Source organism: Polypterus senegalus, chromosome 1 (assembly GCF_016835505.1).
Source record: "Polypterus senegalus isolate Bchr_013 chromosome 1, ASM1683550v1, whole genome shotgun sequence".
Lineage (NCBI taxonomy): Eukaryota > Metazoa > Chordata > Cladistia > Polypteriformes > Polypteridae > Polypterus > Polypterus senegalus.
Window position 1 is genome coordinate 225,415,337 of NC_053154.1, and position 12,827 is coordinate 225,428,163.

The following is a 12,827-nucleotide window of genomic DNA, read 5'->3' on the forward strand; positions in this document are numbered from 1 at the left end:
TGAAAGAAATAATGATAATCAAATCCTTGATGACAGCAACACTCAGTAACACTCACAAAACAAATACTGTATATTGACAGTCATGTTACGTTATTTTTAAAATGTTCCCTTTTCTTTTTCATAGCTTTTTTAACACACTACTTCTCCGCTGCGATACGCGGGTATATATATATGTATGTATATATATAACCCGATCTACATACTCGAATAATGGATACTTTATTCGCCATCAATGATTGTTTTGGTAAAGCCATACTCAGTGTATTCATTAGATGAGCGGTAAAAAGTAAGAGCGAGGGAAGGATGACTTATTGAGGCATGCAGGCTGTAGTGCGCGTCAACTCTATCTGAATTGCGCGATCACATTTGAAAAAATATATCTTTTCAAGTTCTATTTAGTCCATATGTGTCAAACTCAAGGGGCGGGCCACATCCGACCGGCGTGTAATTATATCCGGCCCGAGATCATTTTATATACTGTATTATTGTTATTAAAGCCGGGTATATGAAGCGCTGGTAACACAATAAACTACAGATCCCATAATGCAGCGCTTCAGCTGCCTTGCGAACACTTACCGAGTTAATCAAGTTATTGCGAAGCTAGCTCACACGATGCTGAAGAGAAAAGTTGATTCTGAAAATAGAGCCTTTAAAAACCGATGGGAGGCTGAGTATATGTTTACTGAACCCGTGTGTCTCATTTGTGGAGCTAATGTGGCTGTAATTACAGAATTTAATCTAAGACGGCACTATGAGACAAAACATCAGGTTAACCTGAATGCAATGCAGAAGATACAGAAAGCAGCATAATTAAATAAGAATCTGACACTTCAGCGGACGTTTTAACCCGTGCACAATCACAAAGTGATTTCAAGTGAAGCTGCTTTTATGGGAGACACAAATGCACCAGTGCACCTTGCCTCACTTTCCCTGTTGCCAAGTAATGTTAAACCAAGTCGTCACTACGGTGTTCCCAAATCGCACTTTGCTGATAAACTGGCGCACTGAGTTTGCACGGCGCTTTGGTGACTTTGAAGAACAAAAAGTCCGTCTACATGCGGCTCGAACCTTGTGCATGTTTGGTAGCACATATCTGTGTGAGAAGCTCTTCTCAGTGATAAAGACTAACAAAACAGCACACAGGAGTCGCCTCACTGATGAGCACCTGCAATCCATCCTGAGAATCTCCACAACACAGAACCTCACACAAACAGAAACGAACCTGTGGCCAAAAAAAGATGCCAGGCGTCCAGCTCTAAAATGACATATGAGCAAAGACAACTGAATGATTTGATTTGTTATTGCTGAAAGGAACACATTTTATTTATATTTCTAGGTTTTGTTATGCAGCATGTTCATATTTGAATTTGTATCATTTTGACAGGATATATTTTTATGGAGAGCAAAATCTTTTGGGATATTTAAAATCTAAGTTTATTTTTTATATAAAATTACATAAGAGTAAAGAAATGTGAATGTTTGTTCTTTTAACGTTTACTTTATTTCTAACTTGTATAATTTAGACAGGATAAATTTTTATGGAGAGCAAAATATTATAAGTTGTTTAAGGTTTGAGTTGATTTATTCACGAATAATATTCCTGTCTGTTTTTACCATTCCTACCAAACATATTTCTGTCGACTAAATAAAAATTCCTTCTATTTCAAAATTTAAATAGAACTTGAACAAATACGATAATTCATAATATCCACGCAGACTTGCACGTAAGAGCGGAGTTATCCGTTTTAACAAGCAGTGTATTGCACTGATACGAAATAGCTGTGTGTGTATATATGTAGATATGTATGTATATGTATATATATGTTTATATATGTGTGTGTATGTATGTATGTATGTGTGTATGTATTTATGTGTGTGTGTATATGTATGTGTATATATGTAGATATATATGTATATATATGTGTATATGTATAGATATGTATATATATATATATGTTTATGTGTGTTTGTGTAAATATATATATATATATGACAACAACACTCATCACTCACAACAGTGACAAAACAATTACATTGACAATCATGTTACGTTATTTTCAAAATGTTTCCTTTTCTTTTTCATTGCTTCTTTAACACACTACTTCTCCGCTGCGAAGCGCGGGTATTTTGCTAGTAAGTAATAATTAGAATATATGATGATAAAAACCTGTATTTTAAACAAATAGATCAGACAGTAGATTATTAATCCTTGCCATATCATTAACGGCCATGACTCACTATTATGTATCAGAATAGTCCCGGGATCAGCTTTCTTAATTCCTTTACTGCTTCTTCCTTGCTAGCGAAGACATAGAATTGACCCTGCAATTCCTTTTTCAGTTTGACCGGATACAAGAGGCTGTATTTGACGTTGGCTTGCCATAACCACTGTTTAATGTTGTAGAAGGTTGCGCGTTTAGTAGCTGTTGCTGAGGAGAAGTCAGGGAAGATACGAATGTGGTTATTTTCATATATAATTTCTTGCTTGTTTCTGAGGAGTGCCATCATCTCTAGCTTAAATGATAATCTTTCAAAGCGAATAATAAAAGATCTAAGTCTAACGGTATTTGATCCATGTATGCGATAAGCCGATGCTATCTCAGAATCTGTTTTAAAGTCCTCCCCGATTATTTTAGACAAAAGTTCAGCTGTGAATTTCACAGGGTTTGGACTTTCTCGATTCTCAGGAAGACCTTCAATTCTGACATTATTCCTTCTGGCAATAATGTTTTTTGGCAATAATGGATACAATGAGACTATTAGAAATAAACTGAATACATTAGGATTAAAAGTCAAGACGGAAGTAAAAAGCTTAGGGGTAATTGTTGACTGTAATCTGAATTTTAAATCGCATATTAATCAGATCACTAGGACAGCATTTTTTCACCTAAGAAACATAGCAAAAGTTAGACCTCTTATATCTTTGAAAGATGCTGAGAAAATAGTTCACTCATTTGTTTTCAGTTGACTAGATTACTGTAACGCACTCCTCTAAGGACTACCCAAAAAAGACATAAATCGTTTGCAACTAGTGCAGAATGCAGCTGCTAGAATCCTAACTAGGAAAAGAAAATCCGGACACATTTCTCCAGTTTTAATGTCACTACACTGGTTACCTGTGTCATTCAGGATTGACTTTAAAATTTTGCTTATGGTTTATAAAGCCTTAAATAATCTCACCCCATCTTATATATCGGAATGTCTGACACCTTATATGTTCCAAATCGTAACCTTAGATCCTCAAATGAGTGTCTCCTTAGAATCCCAAGAACAAAGCTTAAAAGAAGTGGTGAGGCGGACTCCTGCTGCTATGCACCTAAAACCTGTAATAACCAGCCAATAGGAATTCGCCAGGCTAGTACAGTAGAGCACTTTAAAACACTGCTGAAAACATATTACTTTAACATGGCCTTTTTATAACTTCAATTTAACTTAATTTCACTTAATCCTGATACTCTGTATGTTCAATTCTTCATAATAACTATTCATGGTGGCTCTAAAATCCGTACTGACCCCTACTCTCTCTTCTGTTTCTTTTTCCGGTTTCTTTGTGATGGTGGCCTGCGCCACCTCCACCTACTCAAAGCTTCGTGATGCTCCAACAATGAAGGATGGATTAAAAGGCAGAAGTCTACGTGACCATCATCATCAAGTCCTTCCGTGAGAACCCTAAATCCAAAGAGGACTGTTTCATTTATGTTAGGTAGAATGCCCAGAGGGGACTGGGCAGTCTAATGGTCAGGAATCCCTACAGATTTTATTTTTTTCTCCAGCCGTCTGGAGTTTTTTTTTTGCTTTTTCTGTCCCCCCTGGCCATTGGACCTTACTCTTATTCTATGTTAATTAATGTTGACTTATTTTGTTTTCTTATTCTGTCTTTTACTTTTCTATTCTTTATTATGTAAAGCACTTTGAGCTACGGTGTGTATGAAAATGTGCTATATAAATAAATGTTGTTGTTGTCGTTCTGCTTCCATCTTCCAAAGCAGCCAGTCTGTCTCCGAGTTTTTTGCATTCAGAGCTGACATTTACTGCTTTTTCTTCAGCACTGGCAGCTAAATTTTCGGCTATTTCAATCCGAGTCGTGAATGTCTCCTTGAGATCCTCCAGTTGATCAGTAAGCGTGCTCAGTTTAACCGAATTTTCCTGAATGTGCTCTTCAATTTTACCCAGCACCTGTCGCAACTCCAGTTGCAGCTCCTGTTGCAGCCATTCATTTGCCTGTTGCAGCCTTTCATTTGCCTGTTGCAGCTCCAGCTGCTGCATTTCGTTTGCCTGTTGCAACTCCTGTCTCAACTCCTGTCTCAGTTTCTCATTTGCCTTTACCATTGCCTTCTCATTTTCCTTCTCGCTTTTTTTTATATCTTGCATGAGCTCAGCGAACATCACCTTCAGTTCAGACATTTCAATTGTGCTTTCTTGTACCGTAGGTGAAGCGGCAGGCTCTACTGTAGCCGGTGTCCCTGCTGTTCCCAGCTCGCGTGAAATAATTGAAGCCACGGACTGCAAGGCCTTTTCCAGTTTCAGGTGATCTTCTCCGATCGGCGAGCTATCCAAATCTGCAGTCACGATTGTATATTCGCTCCCCTTTTCACTCTCAGCCGGCGATGATGTAGCGGACCGTGGTCCAGAGGAGTCTGTACTTTCGCCCATCTGATGTAGGTCTGTCTCTGAAAGGCCGTATCTTGAACTAGGGCTTACTGATCTTAGCTTGGGTGCAGCTTTAGTTTTCGATTCTTTTGGACGCCCTTTCTTGTTGGCCATGTTTATATATGCTTACATATACTGTGGCAGTGCCCCTCAGGTTGAATAAATACAGGATATTGCAGAATAATAAGCAAATAATATGAAAAATAACACCACTGCTAGCGGAGCTCCACTTCAGACGTCCATCTCTCGCAACGGATGAGACCAATTTGTCTTTTCAGTTGCATCCAAGAACAGGGACAAATTACATAAAAGATGGGTTAAAATATACACTGAAATTCTAAACTGTATACATTATTTGAAAATTGATTATTTGTTAACAACTTCAAGCAGTTTGATAGTACATTTTACCTAAAATGGGTACATGACACCTAAGAAAAAATGTTCACTTCTGCAAAATGTTTATTATCTCTGATATCTATACTAATAAAAGGCAAAGCCCTCACTGACTGACTGACTGACTGACTTACTCACTCACTCACTCACTCACTCACTCATCACTAATTCTCCAACTTCCCGTGTAGGTAGAAGGCTGAAATTTGGTACTTATTTCGGTGGTATGATGCCACTGTCGGCCACCATATTGAACTTTTCAACGGTCTTTGTTACTTATGGGCCCATCTTCAACAAATTTGGTACACGGGTTCCCAACACTAAATGAATCCTACTTACGTACATATATACGTCCATAGCCTGCACCTCAGTCACCGTGTGAGGCGGCATTGGGTTCCCCATCCCAACGCCTCCCACGTTGTTGGCTGGCTGCCTGCCTATATAAGGCCGTCTGTCGCTCCAGTCTCTACATTCCCTTCCTTGCTTCGCCACGGGATTCACGTCTCCCTGCTGATAACTACAACCTTTTTATTTAATCCACGGCTTCTCCGCTGTTTTATTGTTCATTTATTACAATTATAGTTATTGTATAGGTATTTTAGACTTACTTTACATTGTTCAGGTACCCATTTCCTTTATCATTCCAACCGTAACCCCATTAACATGTCTATTGAGGTGATCACCATCGATCAAAGAACTGTCACTTACCAAGTGGTTTCCATGCCCGGAGATTGCACCTGCCTTTTCCATTCTCTTTGTTACATATTGCACAGCCATATCAGGCTTACTCTTGATATCCGGAGGAACATTGTGTCTTATGTATTGAATGATTGGGGCAGGTTCAAGGTGTGGACTGATGACGGTACAGGAGATAATTATACTACACAGGAGCACTAAAAGAGTAAAATGCTTAAGCCCTTCACCTGCATCTGCATGCGAGTTGATGGTTGCCGGTGAATTGTTCGGTTGTCGCTTTCAAGTGTACCGAAATGGCCAAATATTTTACACCTTTGGACAACCGCCAATGCCTCTTAAACATCTTAGATTCACAGGTGACGATTTCAGTAGTGGACACTTTGATGTTTACAAATGTTTAAACTCTCAAAAGCTGGATGTGAAGTTATCAATTAAACTGGTTGTATACTTACAACGCTTGACAGATGCCGAATGTCTCTTCAACACAAGTCCTACAAATACTGTCGTAATTGAAACAAACCATGAAACTCAAACCGATTATGACAGCAGCAATCCAAGCTGTGAGATTTGAAACAAGATTACTGTTCACATGGCCAACTGTACGTTGCATGCTCAAGAGTAAGCTCAGCGCACAGCTACAGCTTGGTCATATCACAACTGGAGGGCCGAACTGACAACGTGGCATACAAAGAGATCCTTAACAAATAATTATTGGTATATTTTCCCTCAGTTTAAAAAGGTTTAATTTTCTTCTTAATAAAAATTTTAAGGCAGTACTTCGCCGCTGCGAAGCATGGGTATTTTGCCAGTTTCTTATTAAACAAGTTATGGCACTGGGAAGAAATTAATTTCTAAAGAGATTTGTGAGGGTTTTTAAAGTTGCTATTCTCCCTGATTTACTTAAGTTCTACGTGTAATGGGAATCTGTCATATGTTGAAATCATCTCCAATTTTTTCAACATTGTTCTCTGCCATAGAACTCATCATCTTTGTCAGTCCAAATAACTTAGTTGTTTGTTTTTTTTTTAATTTTGATTTGTCAGACTGCTAAATCAGGCAATGAAGATGAAAGTGATGGTAGATTAGATTACACTGCAATAAAAGGACAATATAATTTACATTATTATCTGGGATAGTTCCTATGTATGTATATTCAGTCACTATTTCTACTTCATGTCCCAGAACAATGATGGGTAAACATTTAGATATCTTTCTGTTAAAGTCAAATATCATTTCTCAGGTCTTTTTGACTTTCAGAGTAAGATGATTCTTACAGTTTACCAAACAGTCCACTTTTAAATAATGTGGCATTCATCTTACCTAGATATGCATCCTCTCAGCATGATGTCATCAACATACTTGATAATGGAACAGTGGTTATTGTCCTGTTTTAGATCCCTTGCATACAGAGTAAATTGTAATAGTGATAAAACACATCCTTGAGGGGTTCCTGCATTTGAGTGAATGAACCTTGGAAGAGTGTCTTTTTCTTTCATATTGTTCGATTTCTCAGTCAGTATGTGAGGCTGGATAGCATTGAACACTGAAGAAAAATCCAAAAGTAGCACCCTATAATCAGCCATTACTGCCCTACATCAATCATTTAGTCCAGAACATCCTGATATTAAGTGCTCATTCCCTGCACCACTGACTACAGACATCGACAGGATAAGGATGGTTTGAAGGGGTACACTCATACTGTTAAATGTGCCTAAAGTAATTTATAGCTGTCCTATTTTTAAACACTATATATCATACTATCTTGCCTCTGTTATAAGTAATACAAATAGGTCTAATGTTCAATTCATAAAGACACAACACACTTCACTTTTCACTATTTAGCAACATCTAGCAGAAAGTATAATCCTTCTCCTGTAAGATTCACATGATGTGTGCCTTCTTCAAGTACCATTGAATGTTTGATACAATAAATATCCAGTAAGCATGGGCTTATTTTCATTGGCTGTGCCTGAACAGCAAATGGTCGTGTATTTACTTGAAGTTGCGTGTATTTTATGTATTATATATTTGTTATTTTTGGTAACTTTGAATGGTTATTTCTCTTGTCTTTCTTATTTCTGTTCTTTTTTTTTTATACGTTATGTTACAATTGTGATCTGTCTCTTTAAACGTGGTAATATCCATTGTTTTTTTGTGGGTGGAGCAGGATGTCCTGGGCCGCCCTCTGGATGTTTATTATTGTATTTTTATTTCTGATTATTTCTTGCATTGTTTTAAGGATTCTGACTTTTGGTTAAGAAATCAGTACTTGTTTGTTTAGCAGAGTTAACTCGATTGTACCTCTTTTTTGCTCTTTTGAGCTTTTCCTTGTATTTTTATGAAGAAATATTATATATATATATTATTTTAAAAAGATCCTTTATTTGCCATTTAATACAATACACAAGTTGATGGTTATCCTTCCATTTACAGAGCTTTTGGTTATATTTTGAGTTTATTTTAGATGCTTTCATCTCTTTTGGACCCGCAACGCCTGAAGCAGGGTACTAGAGCTGGAATTAAGCCAATGGAAGTGAAGTCTTTCCAGGCAAGTAAAGGGGGGCCACCTGGCCAGGGGAGCCTTTTATAAATAATTTGGAGGCCTCACACTTTTGTAGCCTTGAGGTTAACTCCATTTATAACACAGACAAATAGTCTGACATATTTCTAGAGCAAATTAATACCCTTGAGGACAAATGATGAGGTTAGTCAGCATTGTGAACATGTCCTTCACACACATAAATGGTGTCTCTGCAGTTGCAAAATTCTAGAAAGGTCAAAATGAGATTTAAGATTGTTGTCAATATATTAATAACTGATAATACCATTTTGAAATGTGTCATTCATCCAGTTGAGTTCTCATCATTTTATCTCTTTACTTGGTTAGATTACAGTACACCATGACAATTTGTATCCACTATAAATGGTACCTTTATTCCCAAGAATAAAAAAGAACTAAACAAAATCTCTTAGGAATAAAAAAGAAGTAAACAAAATCTCCTGAACAATCTTGGTGTTTATGTCTCTTAAGAAACAACATCAGACAAAAAGTTGACTGTTGGGATTGGCTCTAACCCAGTAAGTTTGCATACAGCATCTTTGTGAACTGGCTATTTCCTATGCAAACTGAATTTCAAAGTAATCTTGCACCAACTGGTAATCTTCTCTTCAAATAAAGCATACCTATCTGTAAGTGATGATCTAAAGCCACTGTTTTTTTGCACAGCCTAGAAAAGTTAAAAAACAAAAAACATAATATGTCTCTACAGTGTAGTGTAGTCACTTCCATTTATTAAACCACAGTGGTTGAAAATAACAAGAGAAGGTTTAACCTGCAGAGAATTTATCTCGAAAGGTATGGTAGCAAGACTGGTAGCAGTAAGGTAATATTCCTCCTGCTTCGCATTTTGGGGTGATGGTCCAACTAGGAAAGGATCTAGACTTAGACACTGATCTGTTGCTGCTGTAGCCTGACAGCTGACAAATGTTGACTTCCTTTCCTCCTCCTTTTTTCTGGTAAAATAAAATTGTTGCTGAAGTGGTAGTAACAGTATCAAAAGAACATGTGATGCCTTTTAGATGCAAAGTCTGGTCACCACAGAAAGTGAAGCATTTAATGTAATTTGTAATGTAATCTATTTACTATTTGCCAGAGGATGCTGAAGTCCCCTCAGTAATCATATATCTGACAGTTTTGGATCCTGGCACAAAACTTCATTTGTAGCATACTTACAATGAAGAAAAATGTTACACTAATATTTTGCTGGAGTAAAAGGGTACTTCACCTGTAGATTATGTATTGATAGGGCTTCAAACAGGCACTAGTATAGTCAAAATAGTCACTAATCTTTAAATAAAACAATTAAATAGGTTCTATCTGTTTTTCATGTTTAATTAGGTAGCCAAGTACAACGGATGAAATTAAATGAGGCCTTGTCTTATTTGAGAAGTCTTGCAACATGCACCACAACAAGGCTGGAATGTCCAATGAAAAAAGGCAACAGGTGCACAAAGAAAGGGATGTAAGGCATATCCAAAAATCACTAAACATCCCTGCAATATTTTGTTAGGCTTCATGGGGTAAGGACAGTCATGCATCAACTGAATGTAAATTCTGTAAATGCTGCCTTAGTCCCCCAACAACATCTCTACTGATAAAAATGGTGCAACTGCAATTTCAATTTTTTAAGAGGTTACAAAATCCCGTTTTTACCCAAAAGATCCTTGATAACTTGCACACATGCTCAGTGGGGGCTGACTAGGTAAACAGCAATATAGTTTGACAACTGTAGCAGATTGCAAAGCCGTCTAGCGAGTTTTTAAATTGGCCTGGTTTATCACTGGAGCTACACTCCCATCCTTACAAGAAATTTATGGCAAAAAATACCTGACGAAAGCACTTTCCATCATTTCAACACTACTATTACTGACTAGTCTGCAGCTCAGTTGTATGTGGTACCTGCTTCTTCTATTTCTGTCTGATACATGCTGCAGTTTTACACCCTGATGTTTATATTCTTAGCTTGATACTTTTACATATTTATTGTTTATTGTTATTTCTTTGTGATTTAATCTGTGTCTGATGCACTGTGTTGTTTCATTTACTTTATTGTCGCTCCGGTTCTTATGTTTGTGTACCACCTGAATAAGCAACAAATACTTTGCATTGTACAATACGGTATATAATGAGAAAATCAGAATTGATCTGAATTTAATGTACTTACCAGGTTTAAAGGTATATTTTGTCTGTGTGTAAAATGTGCCTACAGCTTCATACTTCATTTCTCATTAATCTTTTTAGTAATAAATCAAACAATATTGTACTAGCTGTATTCTGACTTATTAGCAATTTAATGTCAACTGTAAATGTCACAGATAACTTATACATTACATCATCAATTTTGCTTGAAATATATGAGGGAAATGATAGTTAATAAAACAAATCTAAAAAAAGACGCAAGGTTCTGTTAGTGTACGACAGCATTAGTTATTTCATCGATCATTAAGTTATATATTATGGCTTCATTCATATGAGATTTAAATACAATTTACTGTACAAAGAGCAGTATTTTCACTTACAGTATGAAAACAAAGCAGGTCAAGTATTTTCAAACTCAAAACCCCTTGATAGCACCAAAGAGCTGTCTTCATTTACTGGACATTTTCTGTTCCTGTGTGACAAAAGACAAAAAAGTACTCTAGCAACACAGCTGTACATGTATTGAATAAATTATGTAAAACATATGCAGTCATCTTAAAAGCTGGGTTTGTTTGAAACAGAAACCTATACCACCATTCTTACAATGATGAAACATATTTCACATCATCTAAGATTTTAATGGAAAATTAATGTGGTAATACACGTTCAAAACAAACCACTCATCTACACTGCCATCAGTAGTATGCTGGCATGGCTCTCAGACAATTCATAATATTATATTGAACCATTTATAGTTTATGATGTAAATTTTAAACACCCAATGGCATAACAAATTTTATAAAAGCAATCTGAGTGTATGGACAAAAATACCAATATAATAAATGTCAAGATAATAGTCTCTACCTTAATCATCTTTCAGATTGTGGCTTTAAGGATATGGTTTATGGCTTAAAAGGCCTTGGTCCACCTTTTTAGAAGAGTAAAACATGCTGACCAAGTAAAGATGGGGTCCATGAAAACCTCACTAATGTAACAGTACAAATAAAACTACAATAACAGACATTTTAAATGTGTTAATAACCCTTTAGCCTGGGTGTCCTTTAAATGCAAATTATGCTTTTTAGAAATTTATGGCAACTAAAATGACTCTTCCAACAAATTCCTTGAAGGAGTCCTTTTGAGATTTTAGCAAATAAAGGTATGTGATTTCTTTACTACTCCTATATCTTTCAGTGTAAATGATTAATTATATATGAAGCCCCTAAAGGGACATGAGCAAAAAAAAAGTTATTTCTCATGCGCATGCTTCTTCATACAAACATAATGTCACCCATGTCTGAATTAATAGGCTTCTTGAGGTTCTCAACTTATTTGCCTTGTTCTTACTTATTTTAAATTAAGTCTTGTGGTTCTGCTTCAATAACCAAAGTCATCTAAAGGTTTATGTTTCTGAGAATTTCAAACACAAGTATATGATGTGCACTAATTGTATCTAAGTATCTGATTTGCTCAGGAATACATTGAACATTGCGAGCAAAACAACATTGCATAAGGTCTGCAAAAAGCACTTTGTGTTAGTTATCTACAGATAATTCTTTCTGAGAAAGCAATTTATTTTCCTGTGGATTTCATGGTCTACACTTCCACTAGTCCCACATGGTCTTTAAAAGATTAAATGAAACAGCTCCCTGAGAATGACTGTGGATTAATAAGTAAGACCAGGAGACTCATTTCATCTGGTTTTGTTTTTAATCATTAAAGTATTGGTGGAAATAATTGTCAGGTTTTGTGTGTAGTTTTGGTACCTTGTGAAGAAAAGATAATTCTGTACTAAGTAGGCAGTGTGAATAATCCTTCCCAGATATAAAATAATCATTAACTCAACCACTGAACATGAATCTTTTTTAGGTACTTTCACTTAAAGAACTATCTCTGTCTGTCTCTCTGTGTAATTATATAAAATACACAGAAAAGCCAAGCAAAATGACACCTTTTATTGGCTAACTAAAAACATCCTAGTACTATAAAATACACAGAAAATTTAATTTTCCTGTTAGTGTGAATTAAGTTTATTTTTTAATTTGACAACAGTATAATGCAAAGAAAATCTGTTGTTCTTTTGCTGTGGTTATATAGAGTATATGCTTAACTTTCCTATTCTATAGTGCTTTGTATATCCTGTATTCTGAAAATAAAGAATTAGACATATTTTAGAAGAAACTATTAATAAAATAACTTAACTAGGCCAGCTCTGAGGGTAAGCATTACTGTGACTAGGGAGGGTATCAATATTATACATCACAATTATACTTACCACAATTATTCTGGTTTTTGGTATTATCACAGTATTCTTGAAATGTGGTATTTTTTAAACACTATTACACAATAAAATAATATATATATACATACAACTGTTGTTCTTGATGTATCT

At 36.0% G+C, this 12,827-nt stretch overlaps 1 protein-coding gene across 3 annotated transcripts in view; it reads right to left on the reverse strand.

The window, feature by feature from the left end:
- chst15 (carbohydrate (N-acetylgalactosamine 4-sulfate 6-O) sulfotransferase 15) overlaps positions 1-12,827 on the reverse strand; it is a 290,859-nt gene that overhangs the window by 232,753 nt on the left and 45,279 nt on the right. For 2 of the 3 annotated variants that reach the window (XM_039769553.1, XM_039769544.1), the window contains exon 2: positions 10,816-10,907. The exons of the other annotated variant lie outside the window; for it this stretch is intronic. The gene's annotated coding sequence lies outside the window, so the exon portion shown is untranslated. The remainder of the gene's footprint in view (positions 1-10,815; positions 10,908-12,827) is intronic. 3 annotated transcript variants of the gene reach the window in all.